General features: G+C 42.2%; 1 protein-coding gene and 1 long non-coding RNA gene across 4 annotated transcripts in view; one reads left to right on the plus strand and one right to left on the minus strand.

Moving 5' to 3' along the window:
* ABRACL (ABRA C-terminal like) overlaps positions 1-23,637 on the minus strand; it is a 564,811-nt gene that overhangs the window by 292,289 nt on the left and 248,885 nt on the right. The window contains exon 1 of one of the 3 annotated variants that reach the window (XM_050787437.1): positions 19,779-19,782. The exons of the other annotated variants lie outside the window; for them this stretch is intronic. The gene's annotated coding sequence lies outside the window, so the exon portion shown is untranslated. Of the gene's footprint in view, positions 1-19,778; positions 19,783-23,637 lie in introns of those variants that run through there. 3 annotated transcript variants of the gene reach the window in all.
* LOC126952633 (uncharacterized) overlaps positions 1-23,637 on the plus strand; it is a 47,123-nt gene that overhangs the window by 16,313 nt on the left and 7,173 nt on the right. The window lies entirely within an intron of this gene.

A 23,637-nucleotide genomic window follows, 5' to 3' on the forward strand; every position in this document is an offset into this window, starting at 1 on the left:
CCAGCACTTTGGGAGGCTGAGGCAGGCAGGTCATCTGAGGTCTGGAGTTTGAGACCAGCCTGGCCAACATGGTAAAACCCCATCTCTACTAAAAATACAAAAAATTAGCCAGGTGTGGTAGTGGGTACCTGTATTTCCAGCTACTTGGGAGGCTGAGGCAGGAGAATCACATGAACCCAGAGAGCAGAGGTTGCAGTGGGCCGAGATCAGGTCATTGTACTCCAGCCTAGGCAACAAGAGTGCAACTCCGTCTCAAAAAAAAAAAAAAGAAAGAAAGAAAAGAAAAAAGAAAAGGAATATGTGTTTTTATATTAAATATTTTAGTTTTATTTTCCAGTTTTGCAAGGTTGATTCATTTAGTAGGGTCTGAAAAAAGAAATATGTTCTTGGAATGCTGATGGTAATTCAGTAATTGTTAAATTTTTCAATTTTCAATGGGAGATTTTCTCAAGAGGACTCTGTTTAGAGTATACTTCTTATCTAAGAATTCCCATATGTGCTTTACAGAGATTCCATGTCCCTGCCAGTTATCATTTACTCTCTCCCTGGAATGTGGGAGTGCCCTTACTATTCTTCCAGTCTGACCTAACAGAGACTAGGCCCCAACTTGTAAGACAGAATTTGTTTCCTGCGAAATAAAACAACATTTTATCATAAATTAGCAAAATGATTTAAAAAAAAAGAGAGAGAGCGTATTATACGCTAGCACATGACAAAGAGAAATTCGAAGAGCCAGACATGTTTCTGGAGTAAGAAGTTCTGCAGTGTTAAAATTAACTTACGATCTTTTTATGGTCTATATTGAATCTCTCTAATTATTTATTTATTTATTTATTATTTTTATTTTTGAGACAGAGTCTTGCTCTGTCGCCCAGGCTAGAGTGCAGTGGTGCAATCTCAGCTCACTGCAACCTCCGCCTCCCGGGTTCAAGCGATTCTCCTGTCTCAGCCTCCCGAGTAGCTGGGATTACAGGTGCCCCGCCACTGCGCCCAGCTAATTTTTGTATTTTTTAGTAGAGATGGGTTTCACCATCTTAGCCAGGCTGGTGTCCAACTCCTGACCTCGTGATCCACCTGCCTTGGCCTCCCAAAGTGCTGGGATTATAGGCATGAGCCACCGTGCCTGGCCTACTTATTTATTTTTTGAGACGGGATCACACTCTGTCTCTCAGGCTGTAGTGCAATTGTGAGATCACCGTCGACGTATATTTATCTTATAGAAATTAAAAATAAATTTGTTTCTTTGTTTTGCAGCTAGAAGAATTGAATTCTTCCATGTATCCTTTGCCAATTGGCAGTAGTGAAAAGTTTACAATTTATAATTTCTGGTGAATAGTCTCAACCAAGTTTTAGAAAGATGTTTTATTAGATATGGTGAAAAAAGACACGTAATATTATTCACTAGGGCCATCACTCTTATCTTTGGTTTGTTTTCTTTTTTTTTTATTTTAAGAGACAGGTCTTGCTCAGTGGTCCAGGCTGGAGTGCAGTGGCATGATCATGGCTCAGTGCAGCTGCAACCTCCTAGGCTCAAGTGATCCTGTCACTTTAGCCTCCTGAGTAGCTGGGACCATAGGTGCTGCTACCACGCCAGGCTAATTTTTTAATTCTTTGTAGAGACAGGGTCTCGCTATGTTGCCCAGGCTGGTCTCGAACTCTTGGCCTCAAGCAGTGCTCCTGCTTTGGCCTCCCAAAGTGCTGGAATTACTGCGTCCACGCTATAATGAATCTCTTAATAGCTAAATCTATTAGCAGAGGGAAGTAATTGATGCTACGTTATTACATAAAAGAGAGCATTTATAGGATGGTGATAAAATTAAAACGAGCATTTCTTAGTGAAACAAACCATTGTTCCTGGTTGTTCATCAGGTAATTTATCATAAAATTATTTTTCCTTTATACACATGTGGAGTTATAGACATTTATTTTGAATGCTTAAAAATTGTCTTTAGTTTTTTCTCATATTGCCTTAGTTTGTAGTAATTTAGAGTAATTAGAGTAATATGAGTAATTAGAGTAATTTCTCATATTGTCTTAGTTTGATTACTTAGAAGTTATTCAGTACTTTCATTAAAACATTATTAATAGTATGATATTTGAAAAGGTAATATTCTCTATTGAAGTTAAATTAGTTTATGTTCTCATAGCACATATATTGTTGATCTGAATAAGTATGTTACTTGGCTAACAATGCCTAGACAACCTTACTATTAGCTCTAGCAATCTAGGATGTAGAATTGTGTTGAGATAAGTAGAAGTCAAAAGAAATAAAAGGTGGGAATCAATGAAGAAATTAAACATCATTTAAATTATCAACGTGTCCACCTGAGACTGTAATTGAGAAGGAAAAAAGAGGATCAGAATTGAGTTTCAAGAAGCAGCCTCTTGCTTTTCCTATCTTTAAAGGATCAAACTTGATAAGAAATCTAGAGTGTTTCCTTGACAATCTGAGGGAAGGAACTGTGAGCTCATGGCCTACTCTGTCATGCTAGAGTTTAGGCATTTAATAATCCATTGATAATCATCAGGCATTTAGGTAAACGAAAATGAACATATCTGCCTGGATCCCATTACTTCATTTCAGATCTTAAATCTTTTGTAATAACCAGAACATTACAACAACATTATAAGCCTTTCATATATGAAGTAATGTATTTCAGTAAAGGGATTTCCTAGGCTCTTGGTGGAGTAGTATGCAGAATGACTTCAGCCTCCTTTAATGTTTGGATAAAACAAAACCTTCAAATGGAGTAAGTTCCGCTGTTGTATAAATCAGTCAAGATTTTTTAAACAACTATATGAGCTCAAGATGGTGGAGGCAAAATCCCCCACGTACAACATTAAGAGAACAATAAGAAGTATTCTCTGCTCCTATAATCTGCTTCTATCATGTCTGTGCTCTGCTCAAAAACCTCCTGTCCTGAGCCAGAGTGTGGTGCCATATGCCTGGACTCCCACCTACCTGGGAGGATGAGGTGGGAGAATTGCCTGAGCCAGGAGTTCGAGGCCAGCCTGGGTAATATAGTGAGACCTTGTCTCTAAAAATAAACTTTAAGCAAACAGAAAACACCCTAAAAACTGTCCTGTCCATCCCTCTTTTTTAGAGAAGCATGTCCCCAAATCTGTGCTTGGAAGACATGTATTCTATAAGATAGTAACAGATCTTGCTGAAAAATACGTAGTTTTTCCAAAATATGTTTTTAAATCTATATATGTAAGAAAAATTCTAAGTGCCTTTAAGAAGCAATTAACATGGGATAATTTGTCTTTGAGAAATGGAACTAACTTCTGTGCATCAAAAAACCACTTTTAAAAAGTTATAAGAGACAATTGGCTGGGCGCGGTGGCTCATGCCTATAATCCCAGCACTTTGGGAGGCCGAGCCAGGTGATCCACCACTTTGGGAGGCCAAGGCCAGGTGGATCACCTGAGGTCAGGAGTTTGAGACCAGCCTGGCCAACATGGTGAAACCCCGTCTCTACTAAAAATACAGAAATCAGCTGAGTGTAGTGGCGCGCGCCTATAATCATAGCTACTTGGGAGGCTGAGGCAGGAGAATCGCTTGAGCCGGGGAGGCGGAGGTTGCAGTGAGCCGAGATCAGATGCCGCTGCACTCCAGCCTGGGCGACAGAGTGAGACTCCATCTCAAAAAAAAAAATATATATATATATAAGAGACAGTAATAAACACTGTAGAAGATACGTGCTGCACATAAAACTAATAAAATATTGATATCCAGAATATATTAAAAATAATGGCAAAAAAATATGAGCAGGCAATTCACAGGGAAGAAAGTCAAAATGACCAATAAACACACAAAATATGTTCAAACTCACTAGTAACTAGGTCAATGCAAATTAAAACTAAAATAAAATGCCGTGTCTTATATTGGCAAAAAATTAAGTCTGATACTGTTAAGTAATGTCAAGGTGAAACAGGAGTCACATACCTTGCAGGTGGGAATATAAATAAGTACCACTTTGGAGAGTGGCTTGGTAATAACTAGTAAATTAAAGATGTGCCTAATCCATGATACAGTAGTTCCGCTTCTAGATAAACTCACGTGTGCACAAGGAAATATATACAAAAATATCCATCATGTCATTGTTTGTTAACAGCCAAAATGGGAAGCAATATACATGTCTAAATGTACCTAAACAGGAGAATGGGTATACTGTGAAATAGTCATTTGTTGATTCATTGAATATTTATTGAGCACCTGCAGTATGCTAGTGCTCTCTGAGTATTAGAAATGTATCAGTAAACAAAATATCTGCCCTCGCAGAGTTTATGTGTTATTGATAGGGAAGAGGGAGTGACGGGTGGGTAGACAATTTAAGGCCAGCCACAGTGGCTCACGCCTGTAATCCTAGCACTTTGGGAGGCCAAGGCAGGTAGATTACTTGAGCTCGGGAGTTGGAGACCAGCCTGGGCAATATGGCAAGAGCCCATCTCTACCAAAAACATGCAAAAATTCACCAGGTGTGGTGGTATTCAGCTGTAATTCCAGCTATTTGGGAGGCTGAAGTGGGAGAATCATTGGAACCTGGGAGGTTAAGGCCTCAGTGAGTTGAGATCATGCCACTGCACTGCAGCCTGGGTGACAGAGCCAGACCCTGTCTCAAAAAAAGAAAAATATGACTTATAAGATGGTGACGTGATATGGAGAAAGAAAAAACAGAGAAGGAGGAAGAGAGAGCAGTTCTTGGTGGTAATAGAAGATCCCACTATGAAGGTGACATCTGAGCAGGACCTGGAGTGGTGAGGGATCAGCCATGCAGATAACGGGAAGAGCATTGGGGACCTAGAAAGCTGCACATACGAAGACTTTGAGACAGTAGGATTCCTGGCATGGTTGAGAAAAAGCAAGGGGGCAGGTGCCTAGAGTCAGGTAGGCCTTAGCCCATTTTGAAGACTGCTGCTGTAATCCATGGGGCAAACATTTATTGAGTGCTCACAATATGCCAGGCATCATTCTAAGCTTTTTTTTAATACATATTTTTTCTTTTATTTACTTTTTTTCACTGCAGCCTTTGCCTCCCGGATTCAAGCAATTCTCCTGCTTCAGCCTCCCGAGTAGCTGGGACTACAGGCATGAGCCACCATGCCCAGCCAATTTTTTTCTTAGTAGAGATGGCGTTTCACCAGGTTGGCCAGGCTGGTCTTGAACTCGTGACCTCAGGTGATCTGCTCACCTCAGCCTCCCAAAGTGCTGGGATTACAGCCATGAGCCACTGCACCTGGCCCATATTTTTTCATTTGATACTTATAGTCTTCTTAGGAAGGCACTAGTATTTAGCCTCATATCATAGATGAGGAAACTGAGTCACAGAGAGAGTAACTCCTTCTAGATCAGTATACTGTGGTGTGCTGATTCAAATGCAGCTGACTCCATAGGCAAATCTGTTAGTTACTGGTGAGCTGCCTCTTGCATTTGTTCTCTCTGGAGTGTTCCCCCTATGCCGTTTGTCTTTCCTACTACTCCAGACTATGCCTGGGGTCACCTACTGGCCCTGTCCCCTGTTGTCACCTAGAGTCTGGGTACCCTCCAGTCTTAGTCTGTCTTATGTTGCTACCACACACTACCACAGTCTTGGTAATTTATGATGAACAGAAATGTATTTGGCTCATAGTTCTGGAGGTTGGGAAGTCTGGCAGCCTCGTGTCAGCACCTGGTGAAGGCCTTTGTGCTGTCTCCCCCCGTGGTGGGAGGTAGAAGAGCAAGAGTACGCAACAGAGCAAGAGCAGAGGGGGCTGAACTACCTTTTTATTAGGACCCCACTCTGGTGATAACAGCACGAATCCATTCATCCCCTAATCACTTAACACCATCACAATGGCGATGAAATGTCAACATGAGTTTTGCAGGAGACATTCAAACCATAGCACCTTCTTGGAATCTTGGAATAGATGAGGTGGGACAGTCCTTCTTTCCCCTGGCCTCTTTATTATCTTTTCCATCTCTTCAACACTAGCCCAGCAGGCTGTACAGGCCTATGCAAATTTCCTTGATGAAGAGCTGGAGCAATTTCACAGAGGAATTTCACCAAGTCAGACTTTATTTTGAGTGTCAAAAGAGAAGGCCAATTAACTTAGGCTGTTGGCCGGGCGCAGTGGCTCACACCTGTAATCCCAGCACTTTGGGAGGCTGAAGTGTGCAGATCATGAGGTCAGGAGATCAAGACCATCCTGGCCAACATGGTGAAACTCCATCACTTCTAAAAACACAAAAATTAGCCAGGTGTGATGGCAGGCACCAGTAATCCCAGCTACTCAGGAGGCTGAGGCAGGAGAATTGCTTGAATTCCTCCGGGAGGTGGAGGCTGCAATGAGCCGAGATCACGCCACTGCACTCCAGCCTGGATGACAGAGCAAGACACCGTCTCTAAAAAAAAAAAAAAAAAAAAAAGACTTAGGCCATTACACAAAGAGGGTCCCTACTGAATACTTTCACTGTTCTTAATAGGAGAATGTTAAGATGGCTTAAGCACCTCCTTCTGTGGAATCTATTATCTGCTCATGAGCTTCAAACTTGATCAGACTATTTTAACTCACTAGTTCTTTTTTCCTAATTTGGTGGCAGTAGTAGTGTTTTCCTCTTCCTTCTGCCACACGTTTATGATGTTATTCTGTTTCTATTGGAAATTAAACTTCTGTAGCCACACTCATTCCCCATGAATTTGTGGCTGAAAGAAGCCAATTTTCAAAGAAAATCCTTCTTGGGTTTCTTACATTGTGCCTGAATCCAAATGCAGAGCTCTGAACACTTTAAAGTGAAGCTGAACAATGGCACCAGTAGTTTATAAAGAGCTGGGAAGAAGGTGACAAAAACAAGGCCCAGAGTGGTGTTTATGGTGTGTGCTCCCATTTGGGTATAAAGATACTCTCTCTGCAAGGACACCTGAGACACAGAGAGCAGCCATGTCTCAGGGGAGGTGAACTAAGATATTATAGCTCAAGGGTAGGCGGAAGGGAAACTTGCTGTTTACTCTTTCCTTTTTGTATAATTAGACATTTAGGGTTTTTTGTTTGTTTGTTTGATTGATTTACCATTATACACAATACATTTTTCAAAAAAAAAGTAATACAAAAATTAACATTCTGGAGGTGAGCTATTGAAAATATTACAGTAATTTTTAGAACAGCCTATTTCAAAAGTACTTAAATATTGCAAAATATGCTTTTTGCTTTTTCCCTTTGCTACAATGAACCTTGTGAAATGCAATTTTTATACTATACAGCAGTGACAGCGAAATGAAGGAGTAGACCTAAGGCAGTGCCTGGTACAAGAACCTGACCTGCAGCATTACTCTGAACATCAAGTGGTCACATTATGGGGAAAGAGATCCCCTTCTCATGTAAAAATATTTTTGCATGTTGTTTTGTATAACAAAAGTGTGAAATGGGTGAGATTTAGCATTATAATTAATTTGTTCTTACTAAAGTAAGTGTTTTGATTTTTCTGTGGGTTAGTTGTGTTAAAATTAGGTAAAAAACAATTTATCTGAGGGGACATTTTTGGCTGCTTGCTTTAATCCAGGCAGGCACCGTATCTACTGATCTTCTGATGGTGTTTCACCTAGATGTTATATTCAAAAGCTTTTAATTTCATTTTTCTTGTCTTTTCTTTCTTTTTTTTTTTTTTTTTTTTTTTTTTTTGAGATGGAATCTTACTCTGTTACCCAGGCTGGAGTGCAGTGGCGCAGTCTTCAACCTTTGCCTCCCAGATTCAAGCGATTCTCCTGCTTCAACCTCCTGAATAGCTGGGACTACAAGCACGCACCACCATGCACAGCTAATTTTTGTATTTTTAATAGAGACGAGGTTTCACTGTGTTAGCCAGTATGATCTCGATCTCCTGACCTCGTGATCTGCCCGCCTCAGCCTCTCAAAGTGTTGGGATTACAGGCGTGAGCCATCACTTCTGGCCAAAGCTTTTAATTTCTAATGGTCCTCCAATCAATACATTATAAAGTTTCAAACCATTCTGGGGCCAGTTAGTTTTGAAAAAGGATAGGGATCAAACTCCCCAGCGCTTCTTATTCTGGCTCCCATTCACACTTCTTCCTTTTGTGAACCTATTCTTCAGTCAAAATATTCTTTTTGTCCCCGGTCCCACTTCACGCCTTACATTTTCCAGGCCTTGTTCTTACACCTTCTCTCACCCAAATACCCTCTCTCCTCCTGTATTCAAATTTTAAAACTGAATATATCCTTTAAGGGCCAGAGTGAATCTGCCTTTTTCTTTCGGCCTTCCCTGACCATCCTCAGCTACAGTGACATTAAACTCCACGGAACCTCCATGTACTGTTTCTTTATCTTTATAATTTACTAGGTGAAGTATGCAGACTAATGCTGATTTATAGTTTATTTGGGCTGTCATACAAAAATAATATAGACTGAGTGGATCGTAAACAACAGAAATTTCTTTCTTGTGGTTCTGGAAGCTGGGAAGTCCAAAATCAAGACACTGGCAGATTCAGCCAGTGTTGAGTGTGCACCTTTTGTTTCATAGGCATCTTCTTGCTGTGTCCTCATATGGCAGAAGGGACAAAGGAGCTCTCTGGCTCCCTTTTTATCCCATTCGTGAGAACTTTGCCCTCATGACCTAATCACCTCCCAAAGGCCCTGCCTCCTAATACCATCACATTGGGGGATTAGGTTTTGATAAATATATGGATTTTGGGAGACAAAAACATTCAATCTATAGCAGTCCCCAAAGATGTCCACATCGTGTTTCCCAGAACCTGTGCGTATGTTAGCTTACATGGTAAAGAGAAATTAAGGTTGCAGATCAAGCCAGAGTTGCTAATCAGCTGATTTTAAGGTAGGGAGATTATCCTGAATTATCCAGGCTCCCTAATGTAGTCACAAGAGTTCTTAAAACTGGAAGAGGGAGGCAGAAGACAGAATCAGAAAGATGAAGCATGTGGAGGACTCAGCACAACATTGCTGGCTTTGAAGGGGGCCACAAGCCAAGGAATGTGGGTGGCCTGTAGAAGCTGCAAAAGGCAAGGAAAGGCATGGTGGCTCACGCCTGTAATGCCAGCACTGTGGGAGGCTGAGGTGGGCAGGATCACCTGAGGTCAGGAGTTCAAGACCAGTCTGGCCAACGTAGTGAAACCCCATCTTTACTAAAAATACAAAAATTCACTGGGCATCGTGGCATGTGCCTGTAATCTCAGCTACTTGGGAGGCTGAGGCAGGAGGATCGTTGAACCTGGGAGGCAGGGGTTGCAGTGAGCCAAGATCATGCCATTGCACTCCAGCCTGGGTGCCAAAAGTGAAACTCCGTCTTAAAAAAAAAAAAAAAAAAGGGCAAGGAAACAGATACCATCCAAGCCTCCAGAACATATGCAGCCCTGCTGCTTCCTTGATTTTAACCCAATGAGTTTCACTTCAGACTTCTAACCTCCCAAACTGTAAGATAATAAGTGTATTTTGTTTAAGCCACTAAATTTGTGGTTATTTGTTAGCAGCAATGGAAAACTAATATACTAGAATCACCTAGTTATTGTAGGTATTTTGACATCATCCTCTTAAGTGATTTTAAATTCTGAGAAGATAGATACCAAGCCTTACATATCTTTATAGGCCAATATTGTAACAGTATACTGAGCATAACAAATGTTGCAATCTGATTCTAAGAATCAGAAAGGAGAGGTGAGAGTTAACCCCCTAAGAGATTGTATACTGATTTTTAAATGTTGTATCTGCACACACAAGCTACCCAGGAGGGCAGTCATTCTCAGCTTTAATGGTTCTAATAGTAGCCATAGGTATTTGTACTTGTATTACACAAGACTACGGAACCAAAGCTGAAGGAGAAGGAATGTGGCACGTGTGCAGCTTTGTTCTGTCATTTATTCAATCCACATTGATGTGCAGGGCTTCAGATTTTTCTCTTTAAGGATGTGGTTCCATTGCTGCACTGATGTTTGCAAGGCCCATATCTAATATTTACTGCATGCTTGTAACCAAGTATTGTTCAGAGTGCTTGACATATATTATATCCCAAAAGGTAGGGTTATATCATCCCCATTCTGAGGAACCTGAGGGACAGAGAGACTAAATTGCCCAGTGACATTGAGCTTGTGAGTAGTGGAGCAGTGATTCAACCCCAGGCAGCCTGTCTTCAGAATACCAGCTTTGAATTTTAACTTGTGCTCTCCTAGCAGTTTATCATAAATTCTTTTATGGCTCAGGCCTGGTAGTGTTTAGTAAAAGGTCAACAAATGTTCAGTATAGGCAGCTCTTCTTCCCACCTCTTTCTAGTCAGATTTGTTTCCTGATCAGAATTTAGAAAATTTACCCAACTTACATCTCTATGCTTTGCTGCATAATTTGCTCTTTTCAAAAACTACTCCTTTGTGAACATTTGGATTAGAAATTAAATTGGACATTTGGGTTCCCAAAGACTATGTTTTATTCTATTTGTTAACATTAGATTCTCATTTATATAAAATACATTATATATCTGGTTTGTGAAATTGTGGGTGACTTTTGTGTTCTTTGACCTTTATTATCCAGATTTTTTAAATGAATGTGAAACTTTTATGATTAAAAATGCTAGGAAAGGGCTGGAAACCGTGGCTCACTGGCTCACACCTGTAATCCCAGTACTTTGGGAGGCCAAGGTGGGTGGATCGCTTGAGCCCAGGAATTTGAGACCAGCCTGGGCAACATAAGGAAACCCTTTCTCTACAAAAATACAAACATTATCCGGGTGTGGCGGTATGCACCTGTAGTCCCAGCTACTCAGGAAGCTGAAGTGGTAGGGTTGCTTGAGCTCGGGAGGTGGAGGCTGCAGTTAGCTGTGATCGCGTCACTGGACTCCAGCCTCGGCAACAAAGTGAGACCCTGTCTCAAAAAAAAAGGAAAAGAAAAGAAAAATGCTATTAAAGTGTTAAATCACAAAATGAGTCACACTTTGTAAATTTTGTTTTCTACTTTGCTGTATTTTAAACACATTCCCATCTTATTAATACTTCAGTGACACTATCCTGTTTTATATGAATATGTCACAATTTCCTTTGCCAATATCTAATCACTTTTGCCCCACATTTAAATTGTGAGAAACAACTTCACCATAACATCCTTGTAACTAAATATCTATGTACTTTAAAAATTTCCTTAAGATCTATTTCTAGACCTGAAAATGCTGTGCCAAAGATATGTAGGTTTTTAGAGCAGATTTTTATGGCATTTTTAATATATGCTAAATTCTCCTCCAGAAAGTGTGTACCACATTTTTTCCCCGCTAGCAGTGTTTGAGAGGTTAGATTTTCCTCTCCCTTGATAATACCTGATATTTTATTTTTACTTGTGCATCTAAACATTTTCTTGTCGTGTATTCATGTCTTATTAATTACCTGCTTTGAGTTTTTTACTTTAAAATATTTATTTTTCTTATTAATTGATAAAATCTTATAAATTAAAGATATTAGTTCCCACCCCCAACTCTTCCCCCCTGCCCCGCTTTTTTTTTTTGAGGCAGGTTTCTCTCTGTCACCCAGGCTGGAGTGCAGTGGTGTGATCTCGGCTCACTGCAACCTCCATCTCCTGGGCCTCCATCTCCGTTTCAGCCTCCCAAGTGGCCAGGACTAAAGGTGGGTGCCACCACACCTGGCTAATTTTTGTATTTTAGTAGAGACAAGGTTTCACTGTGTCACTCAGGCTTGTCTCAAACTCGTGAACTCAAGCCATCCGCCTGCCTTGACTTCCCAAAGTGCTGAGATTATAGGTCTGAGCCACTGTGCCTGGCCTGTTTGTTTTGTTTTTGTTTTTTCAATATTTTCCATAGTTTCAAATTTGCCTTTGTGGTCAGGTGTGGTGGCTCATGCCTGTAATCCAAGCAGTTTGGGAGGCTGAGGCAGGAGGATTACTTGAGCCCAGGAGTTTGAGATCAGTCTGGGCAACATAGTGCATCCTCATTTCTGCTAAAAATGAAAAAAAAAAAATAGCTGGATGTGGTGATGTGCACCTGTGATCCCAGCTACTTGGGAGGGAGGCTGAGGCAGGAGGATTGCTTAACCCCCGGAAGGTTGAGGCTACAGTGAGCTGTGATCTCACCACTGCACTCTAGCCTGGGCAATGGAGTGAGACCCTGTCTCAAAAAAAAAAATGCCTTTGCATTCTGGTCATGGTAGAGTTTTTTGGTTTATTTGTTTGGTCTTGGATCAGAGAGAGAGACTACACATACTTCTTGGTTTATGACACACTATTATCACTGTTTCATTTAAGGCACTACTGATTTGTTATAATTTTTTTTTTTTTTTTTTTTTGTATTTTCCAATATCCTCTTCCAGTTCTATTGTCCTATACCTACTCCCAGTCTTGGGTTCCTGCTCTAGAATGTGATACCATTAATAACATATCCTTGAACATGTATATATTTTTTAAATATATACATATAAAATATATGTTGATAGTGTTTTATATGTGCAACCTTTACATACTCATGAATTACACTGTGCTATAGATCTTGCTGTATTCTTTTTGTCTTTACTCGATAGTATCATTTTAAGATGAATTCATGTTTTAGATGTACATGTATAGTATTTCATAATATGGAATAAACTTCAGCATTTAACTTATTCATTCTAATGATGAACACATAGTTTACCACCAACTCCCATCAGTGATAGACAACATTGGCCTAAACATCCCTGCATATGCCTAGGCACCTCTGTGTGAGTTTCTTTGGGACAGGGTCCTCAACCATGTTTGTGCTATGACTCCTTTAGCAGTCTGCAAAAACCAGATGGATCTTGATGGCTAATAGTGATATATTAAACTTAACTACTTAGTGAACATTCTTTATAATTGATATCAAAAAGAACATGGTTTTTGTTTCTGTTTTTTGTTTTCTTGAAATGCACTTTCACTCTTGTTGCCCAGGCTGGAGTGCCGTGGTGTGATCTCGGCTCACTGCAACCTCTGCCTCCCGAGTTCAAGTGATTCTCCTGCCTCAGCCTCCTGAGTAGCTAGGATTACAGGCCATGCGCCACCACGCCTGGCTAAGTTTGAATTTTCTTTTTAGTAGAGACGGGGTTTCACCATGTTGGTCAGGCTGGTCTTGAACTCCTGACCTCAGGTGATCCACCTGCCTTGGCCTCCCAAAGTGCTGGGATTACAGGCATGAGCCACCGCACCCGGCCTGAAAAGAATGTGTTTCAAAGATCAAGTTATATATTGTGTGCCAGAGCTTGTACTGATCTTTTCTGTTAAATGTCACCATTTAGTAAAACTCTTTCTCAAAATAACATTCTTAAAGGCATAAGATAAAATATATAGAATTACAAACGAAACAACTTATATTAATATACAGTAAATGTTTACTTTATTAATGAATTAAATAACAAGATATCACTATGACAATGTCAAAGTAGTGATAGCCATAAGTAATAATGTAAAGTGAAAATATTTATGATTTCTATTCATCACAATGTCAGTATTACTGTGGTTTATTGTCTACCTATATAATTAAAGAAAATGCTAAATTTCATTAGCACACATAGCTCTGCCTCTGGAAGGATTTTTTCCTTACTGCTCTCCTTTTGCACTATTCTTGGGTAGAGTTGTGTGTTCCAGCAGTCCATTCGTGGCTCACAAAAACATCTTGACTGAACCCATCTGATAACCAAGCCTAGGTCATATCTTCCCCCATCAGTTGGTCATAGGTGAGGCATTGTTGCAATAGAAATAGGAGACATGGGCCTGGCCGCGGTGGCTTACGCCTGTAATCCCAGCACTTTGAGAGGCTGGGACGGGTTGATCATCTGAGGTCAGGAGTTTGAGACCAGCCTGGCCAACATGGTGAAACCCCATCTCTACTAAAAATACAAAAATTAGCTGGGCGTGGTGGTGGGCTCCTCAGCCTACTCAGGAGGCTGAGGCAGAAGAATTACCTGAACCCAGGTGGCAGAGGTTGCAGTGAGCCGAGATCGTGCCATTGCATGCTCTGGCCTGGGCAACAGAGTGAAACTCCATCTCAAAAAAAAAAAAAAAAAAAAGAAAAAGAAATAAGAGACACTGGAGCTTGGGCCACCTTCTTATGTAATCTGCTTGTGGCCCATGGACATGCTGGACTTTATTTTGTATGCACCATTTACATTTTATAAGGAATTGCTACTTCACTTATTTGAATATATAGTTTAATGGCTCTTATATCCATGATGGGTAGCTCTGGTTACACAGTCATTTGGTGTCCCATGTCAGAAGCTTGGTCTCCATTAGGGCCTAGTATCACACCTGAAGTTGCTTTCCAAATGACAAGCATCACCTTCTCTGCCCCCAGAAGGCATCACATTCTGCCAGAATCCTAGGATCTGGGTTGTAACTCTTCTGTTAAAGTTTGCCAGCAATCTACAATATGCTTTAATTATTAAATATCAAGGATACCTCTAACATCATTGATTCATAGTTAGCATATGACCCAAGTGGCCTAAAACTGCTAGTGTGTCTTCTTTTCCTCTTGGACCCACTCAAAGCTAGCGGCCTTCTGAATCACTTAATAAATGGGTTGGAGCAATATTCCCAAATTCAGAATATGCTGAAATCTAAAGAGGCCCACCAAGCTCTGTGCCTCTTTCTTAGTGGTAGATGTGTAAGGTGCAACAAGTTTTCTTGTTCCTTAGGACTATCCATGACTTCTCGGAATATTAGACCTCCAAAACCTTTGTAGTATTTATCTGCCATTTATCTGGGTTCTATTTGGGCATCCAGAGTACTTGTCACTTTTTTTTTTTTTTTTTTTTGAGACAGAGTCTTGCTCTGTCGCCCAGGCTGCAGTGCTGTAACACAATCATGGCTCACTGCAGCCTCAATCTCCCAGGTTCAAGTGACCTCTCACCTCAGCCTCCCAAGTAGCTGAGATTACAGGTGCACACAACCATGCCCAGCTAACTTGTCCCTTTTTATTCACCAAGTCTGTGTAGTATGACATCATAATGGAACAGCTTGATTTCCTAGAAAATATTGAGATCATCAAGAATTTTGTGGACTGTATTATGAAGAAAGCAGAAGTTTATTAGCCCTGGGTCAAGACAGTAAAATGTACTTCTGACTTTCTCATGTAAAAGTAAAGTTTTTTGACTTTTATAGTGATATATTGAAAAGAACATGTTTGTAAGATCAAGAGCTATACACCATGTGCCAGAGCTTGTGTTGATTTTTTCTATTCAAGATACTGCATTCAGCCCCTCAACTGCAGTTGAAGCTACCAGGTGGTTACATTTAATATATCACCATTGCTTCAGGTGGAAGCAGGAACTGCAAGGGCTAGGGGAGCTCCTCTGAAGACTGGTCTATCCCTCTCCCTGCTCTGAGCTCCTGCCTCCAGACCATTTTCCATCATTCACTCATTCATTCATTCATTCATTCATTCATTCATCCATCTATCTGTCCCTGCCACCAGTTCCACATGGCTGGCCCAGCATCAGAGGAGGGGTGGGAGTGACAGAGCAGGGTACAGACACTGCCATCAGGGTATGGTCAGGACCTGGTGGAATGAGGAACTGGGGAGGGGCACTTACCTGGGAGGAGAAAGGGAAGGCTCCTTGGAGGAGATGATCTTAGAGCTGAACCTTGCAAAGCTGTGCTCTGATCCACGAAGCCTCCCATGCATGGGTGAAATTTGGGAAAGGAAAATGTGGGACTGTGAAGGCCTTCAAATGCCAGTAAGGAGGGTGTCAGACAGATCTGTGTATCTGGAATATTACTTAGGGGCTGGTGAGAGGGCTGGACCAGAGGGGAAGACTGAGGGTGGGGAGACCTCGAAGGAGGATGGGCATGGTCCAGGCTGTAGAGAATGGGGCTCAAGTCTAGGCAACTGGGAGGAGCAGATACACAGGGAAGGTACAAGGGCAGGTGTGGGACATGTTCACTCTGAGGGGGCAGGACCCTGGGGGCAGGGACCTAGAAGCATCTTATGGGCTAAAGACAAAGATGGCCCTGGAAGCATCAGCGTATGGTGGGGGATGGAGGCACTGAAATTGGGAGAGAGGATGACGTCTCCCCAGAACACAGTGGAGAACAAGGCCTGAGACTGAGCCCCAGGGCTCCTAACATCTCAGAGACACAAGTACTCTGGAGGTGAACCAGGTAAGGGTGGTGTCCTAGTGGTGGAAAAGGGAGAAGCATCAAGGAGCAGTGATGGAGTTCTTGGCATCAAAAGCTGCTGAGATGTGTGAAAGGACTGAGCCATGCAGGTCCCAAAGTCATGAGGGAGGAAAGCTGAGAGTCGGGGCTGGGGACAGAGGGCTTGGCTGCCTTGAGTGAGGTTAAGCAGGGATGGTGAGGGAAGATGGGGACCCTGGTTGGGGGACTGGGGGTGGCTAAAATGAAAATGAAAAAAAAGTATCCCTATTAACCATCATGATCTGGTATTTGCAGGAGTCATACAGGTAAATTAAACAGGGTTGTGATGGGAACCAACACCTCTGTGTCCTTTAAATATCTAAGTTGTGCTTATTCCCAAAGTTCCTCTTGGGATGTGTTTCTGATTTGCTATCTTGGCCCTTTGGTGGCAGGAGGCATTTTTCAGGGTCATTTTCTAGCTATTCTTACCGTAATAACTTTTACACAATAGGTCAGGGGCTGTAAAAGTTTGGCCACCTGGTAAGTGTATCTATTCAAATTTCACATCTGAGAACTGGGATATAACCACAGAATAGGTTATTGCCTATTCTTTAGGATTCTGTTTTGTAGAATTTTTGGACTCACAGTGATATGGCTTGGCTGTGTCCCCACCCAGATCTCATCTTGAATTCCCACGTGTTGTGGGAGGGACTCGGTGGGAGGTAATGGAATCATGGGGACAGGTCTTTCCCATGCTGTTCTCGTGATAGTGAGTAAGTCTCATGAGATCCGATGGTATTATAAGGGGGAGTTTCCCTGCCCAATCTCTCTCTCTGCCTGCCGCCATCTACGTGGAATGTGACTTGCTCCTTCTTGCCTTCCGCCATGATTGTGAGGCCTCCCCAGCCATGTCATTAAACCTTTTTCTTTTGTAAATTGCCCAGTATTGGGTACATCTTCAGCAGCAGCGTGAAAATGGACTAATACAGTAACGAGGACTAGGGCCAGAACTGCATTTATTACCTGGTCTGCATAAGTCCTTTCTCTACCCAGTGTTCTATGATGGCATTTTGTGTTTGCTTGTTTTGGTGGCAGTTCAGACCCTGTTATGTAACAGTCCTCAAAATGCCTGGAAAATGCCTTTCCCCAGTGTATAGTTTTTTTAGTAAATGGCTGCAAGAACTTCTGGGGAATGATTGGGGGAATGTTTATGGTACATACTTGAGCAAGTTTTAGATGGTCCTTCCTCAAGGAGACATATACTCCCCTTTAATCACGGGATCTCACCTATGAACTGGCTAAAAACTGGATGAGAGACCACAATATTTTTCCACTTTGCAGCCAATGTCAGTCTTCTCTTCAATTTTTTTGTGTTTTATTTTATAAGGTAAATAAGTAACATCCTGATTGATTGGATATCCATCTGTCTTGCTCCTAGGAACAGCATGATCTAGTAACCATCATCACAGATGTCTGTAGGCCAAGCCACTCTGATCGCCATTCCAGCCTTGCTATCTTTTATAGCAATGATGTCCATATTGCCTCTGTTAGGTGCCACTCCCTGGCCTCTGCCATTCCAGAATCTTATTATGTCCATTGATACCAGAAGGCCAGTTTCAAGGCTGCATCTCTTCAACATATAGAAGAAATGTGTCATTGAGTTTCTGAAAGATCCCAGTGCAAACTTCCTTGGTGCATTTCTTATTGCTTTAGTGAAGCAAATGTCTTTCAGGGATTCCTGGGAAATACAGTCAGATAGTGGATTTTCTGATCATATTTAATGAGTGTAATACATATATTTTAACATTTTCACTGCCGTGTGCCTTTTTACCCCTTCCTCAATATTTGCCAAAGTAGTTCTGGCATCTCCACCTCATTTACAGTAGGACATCAAAATGGCCAAGCGCCAAGAGCAGCATATTAGAATGACTCCGGTGGGATGCGGTGGCTCACACCTATAATTCCAGCCCTTTGGGAAGCCAAGGCAGGAGGATTGATTGAGTCCAGGAGTTCAAGACCAGCTTGGGCAACATGGCAAGATCCCGTCTCCACAAGAAAATAAGAAAATAATTAGCGGGGTGTGGTGGTGCACGCCTGTGGTCCCAGCTACTTGAGAGGCTGAGGCAGGAGGGTCCCATGAGCCCAGGAGATGGAGGTTGAAGTGAGCCGTGATCATGCCTCTGCACTCCAGCATGGGTAACACAGTGAGACCCTGTCTCAAAAAAATAAAAATAAAAAATAAAAAAAAGTATGACTCCATATTTTTTTTTCCCAAGAGGCTAAACCCCAAGTCACAGGTGAGTGCTCCAGTGTCAACAAGCTTTTCACTTTTTTTTTGAGATGGAGTCTCACTCTGTCACTCAGGCTGGAGTGCAGTAGCACAATCTCAGCTCACTACAACTTCTGCCTCCCAGGTTCAAGTGATTCTCATGCCTTAGCGTCCTGAGGAGCTGACATTGCAGGTGCCTACCACCACACCCAGCTCATTTATTTTTATTTTCAGTAGAGACGGAATTTCACCATTGTTGTCCAGGCAAGTCTCAAACTCCTCACCGCAAGTGATCCTCCTGCCTCAGCCTCCGAAAGTGCTGGGATTACAGGTGTGAGCCACCACACCTGGCCACTACACAGATTTATATTTTATCCCCTCATCACTCTCCTGGTTCAATACCCTTGAGATTCACTCTCACACATGTTCATCCATTCTTGCTAGTACTTCTTATTTTGACCCTGTAATTGTTTTGATTGTGTAAGCCCTTTCCTTCTAGAGTAGGAAATGCGTTTTCCCTCTAGACCCTTACTATTCCTAAGGCAATGAAGGATGTGGTGGCAGGTCTTGGACAGAAAAAAAGCATTGTCTTCCAAGCTACCTGACTCAGGTGAGGTTTCTGCAAAGCTTCCAGGGATTGTGGAATTTTCCTCTCTAGCAAGAAGGAGAGGACAGCTTCTTCTGGCAGAAGACTCGGGGGAATTTGTGGGTTCCAGATACTGAGGTTTATCTACCCAAATGTCACTATACCAGCAAATCACTTTTCCTGTCAAGTCCTCAGCTTTGGCATAGAATTTTTTTTTTTTTTTTTTTTTTTTTTTTTTAGACGGAGTCTCGCTCTTTCACCCAGGCTGGAGTGCAGTGGCATGATCTTGGCTCACTGGAACCTCTGCCTCCCGAGTTCAAGCGATTCTCCTGCCTCAGCCTCCCGGGTAGCTGGGGCTACAGGTATGTGCCACCGCACTTGGCTAAATTTTTGTATTTTTACTAGACACAGGGTTTCACCATGTTAGCCAGGATGGTCTCAATTTCCTCACTTCATGATCCGCCTGCCTCGGCCTCCCAAAGTACTGGGATTACAGGCATGAGCCACTGTGCCCAGCCCGGCATAGATTTTTTGAGGCTATGCATTCAGTCTCCTTTGCAGTTTTGCTGCTCTTACTGTTGAATCCTGGGCCTGATTTTTCAGCATATATTTCCCTACAGCTACAGGTAATGAGGATCATTTTTTCATTTCCTTCCCTTTTTTTGTTTAGTTTTTCCCCCAAAGTATAACTCACATGCAGCAAAGTACACACATCTAAATGTAGTTGCTTGATGTATATATTTATGACATACTTACACACCCTTATAACTACTGCTCAATCAAGATGCAGACCATTTCCAGCATTTCAGAAGGCTTCTTCATGCCTTCCCACAATCATCATTTCCCCCACAACGGTATCACTATTTTACTTCTTTCACCAGAAATTCATTTTCCCTATTTTTTAACCTTACCTAAATGGAGTCATGGCTTGTGATCTCTTGTTCTTCATTATGTCTGGGAGATATGTGCAAGTTGTGCAAAGCAGTAGTTCCTTTTTTTTTTTTTTTTTTTTTCTGAGGCAGTCTCACTTTGTCACTCAGGCTGGAGCGCAGTGGTGCGATCTCAGCCCACTGCAACCTTCGCCTCCTGGATTCAAATGATTCCTCTGCATCAGCCTCCTGAGTAGCTAGAATGACAGGCACGTGCCACCATACCCAGCTAATTTTTGTATTTTTAGTAGAGATGGTTTCGCCATGTTGACCAGGCTAGTCTCTAACTCCTGATCTCAAGTGATCCACTTGCCTCAGCCTCCCAAAGAGCTGGGATTACAGGCATGAGCCACTATGCCTGGCCCAAAGCAGCAGTACTTGTTAATTGCTGTTTAGCATTACACAGCATATTACAATTTATTTATTTATTCTCCCATTGATGGGCATTTGGGTTATTTTCAGTTTGTGCTATTATGATAAAACGACTATGAAAATTCTTCTTTTTTTTTTGAGACAGGGTCTCACTCTGTCGACCAGGCTAGAGTGTAAGTGGCATGATCTCGACTCATTGCAACCTCTGCCTCCCATGTTCAAGCAATTCTCTCATTTCAGCCTCCTGAGTAGCCTGGACTACAGGTGCTCACCACCACACTCAGTTACTTTCTGTACTTTTTAGTAGAGACAGGGTTTCACCATGTTGCCCAGGTTGGTGAAAATTCTTATATACCACTTCTAGTGTATGTAAACACTCATTTGTTTTGGGAGTAGAATTTTTCAAGAGTAGAATTTGCTGAGTCATGTGCATATAATTTTAGATAAAAACTACCAGTTTTCCAAAGTGGTTGTACTGACTTAAACTCCTCCACCACAACATAAAATGTTCCAGGTGCTCCACATCATCGAGTACTTACTTCATGTTAACAGTCCTTTTAAGTCATTCTCATGAGAGTGTAATAGCATCAAATTATTGTTTATGCACTTCCTTGATGAATAATGACTTCATTGCCTTTTCATATGCATTTTGCCCTTCGTTTATCCTCCTTGTGAAAAGAGTTTTGGGTACAGTTTTTAAAAATTGGGCTATATGGGTTTTTTTCTTAGTGATTTGTAAGAATTTTTTTATACTCTAGATCTAAGTATTGTGTTGAACTATGTTCCAAGTTTTTGTCTTGCCTTTTAACTCTCCCAATTGTGTCTTTTGATGAACAGAAGTTCTTAATTTTAATGAAGTTCAATTTATCAGCCTTCTCTTATAGCTAGTGCCCTTTGTTCCATTTAAACCCAAGGTTATAAATAGGTTCTGTGTTTTCTCCTAGAAGCTTAATTGTTTTACCATCCTCATTTATGTCTGTGATCCACCTAGAATTAATTTGGGGGTGTAGTGTGAAGTAGAGGTCAAAGTTTGTTTTTTTCACATGGCTATCTAGCACGAATTATCAAAAAGACTATCTTTTATTTGGGAGTGTCTTTTATTATTGTTGTTGTTATTATTATTATTTGACAGAGTCTCACTCTGTCACCCAGGTTGGAGTACAGTGGCATGATCTTGGCTCACTGCAATCTCTGCCTCCCAGGTTCAAGTGATTCTCCTGCCTCAACCTCCTGAGTAGCTGTGATTACAGTCAAGCGTCACTGTGCTCAGCTAATTTTTGTATTTTCAGTAGAGATAGGGTTTTGCCATGTTGGCCAGGATGGTCTTGAACTCCTTATCGCAGGTGACCTGTCTGTCTTGGCCTCCCAAAGTGCTGTGTGAACCACTACAACAGGCCTGGGAGTATTGACTGCCATGGAGGACTCTATTTTATAGTGGGCATTGAGTTGGTAGCTACATGACATGAGTATGTTTTTTTTTTTTTTTTTTTTTTTTTTTTTTTTTTAAAACAGAGTCTCGCTCTGTCCCCAGGCTGGAGTGGAGAAGTAGCACCATCTCCGCTTACTCTAACCTCTGCCTCCTGGATTCAAGGGATTTTCCTGCCTCAACCTCCCAAGTAGCTGGGACTACAGGCGTGCACCAGCTAATTTTTGTATTTTTTTTTTTGAGACGGAGTCTCGCTCTGTCGCCCAGGCTGGAGTGCAGTGGCTGGATCTCAGCTCACTGCAAGCTCCACCTCCTGGATTTACGCCATTCTCCTGCCTCAGCCTCCCGAGTAGCTGGGACTACAGGCCCCACCACCTCGCCCGGCTAGTTTTTTGTATTTTTTAGTAGAGATGGAGTTTCACCGTATTAGCCAGGATGGTCTCGATCTCCTGACTTCGTGATCCGCCCATCTTGGCCTCCCAAAGTGCTGGGATTACAGGCTTGAGCCACCGCGCCTGGCCAATTTTTGTATTTTTAATAGAGATGGGGTTTCACCATGTTGACCAGGATGGTCTCAATCTCCTGACCTCATGATCCACCTGCCTTGGCCTCCCAAAGTGCTGGAATTACAGGCGTGAGCCACCGCGCCTGGCTGAGTATGTTGATTTCTTTTATCAAGAGTTTAAAAGCAGCTAACCAAAACCAAGCCATTCTATAATTCCTTTTAAAAATAATTTTTATGGTGACTATTGCTACCTCTTCCAGTGCTAGAATACCACATATTCTTTGCCTTCTGCCTCCACCACATTCCAATCAAATGTAGACAGAGGCAATCAGGGAAGCCATTTTGTGAAGCTACCAGAGAGTATAGGCCTCTCACGTGCTACCAGTGACGGGGTTCTTTTTGCTGCCTGGCTGGTGGGTAATCCCGGTTTAGAATCCTGTCTCGAGGGCATTCTTTCCATGGCCACTTCTGTAGCCACACTTGCTTCTTCTGGGTTTCCCCCAAAGCAGAGCCTGGGCCTAGAGTTGCATGCAGATGCTTGATTTGGTATGCGACTCCAGGGAGCAGGAGTGAAGGGCCAAGGAACGTGAAGTAGGGAAGGAGAAAAAGGCAATGCTAGATTGCATTATTGGGTTGGCCCTGTTGCAGGAGATTGGTGTTTGTTTCTGCTGACACCTGCCGACCTCTATCTGAGGGACAAAAGAGGAAGCATTCTCCCCACTGGTGGCGAGCACTTCTGGGTGCCTCAGTCAGTCCCAGTGGGCTCCTGCGTTGTCCTACACCAAGACACCACTGAAGACCATGGGCAGGAAGCAAGAGAGTGTGACCCATTCTCTCTCTCTCTCTCTTTTTTTTTTTTTAGATTCAGTTGTGCTCTGTCACAGTCTGGAGTACAATGGCACAATCTCGGTTCACTGCAATCTTTGCCTCCTGGGTTCAGGTGATTCTCGTGCCTAGGCCTCCTGAGTAACTGAGACTACAGGCACCCATCAATAAGCCTGGCTAATTTTTGTATTTTTAGTAGAGACAAGGTTTTGCCATGTTGACCAGGCTGGTCTCGAACTCCTGATCTCAAGTGATCCACCTGCCTCAGCCTCCCAAAGTGCTGGGATTACAGGCGTGAGCCACCACACCCGGCCTGCCCACTCTTGAGGTGAGATAACGAGAGAGAAAAAGAGTAAAAGCCTATGTGGAGTACTTGCATCACAACCAGACGTGAGAAAGGAGAGGCACGCAAAAGCTTTCCAATGCATGTATTGATACATGCAGCTCCTTGCACCCAAGGACAACAATGCAGCCAGGTACCAAAAAGTATCTGAAGTCAAGTACCTGAAATGCCATAAGGTGCTTTCTCCATATCTGCATTTCTCTGTGCATCTGCTTCATTTTCATCCCTCGACAATACAGCTTTCTTTGCTTCAAAAGTACAAGATGGGTGGAAAACGACCATTTCATCTCTTTTGTGTTTAC

Source organism: Macaca thibetana, chromosome 4, assembly GCF_024542745.1.
Source record: "Macaca thibetana thibetana isolate TM-01 chromosome 4, ASM2454274v1, whole genome shotgun sequence".
Lineage (NCBI taxonomy): Eukaryota > Metazoa > Chordata > Mammalia > Primates > Cercopithecidae > Macaca > Macaca thibetana.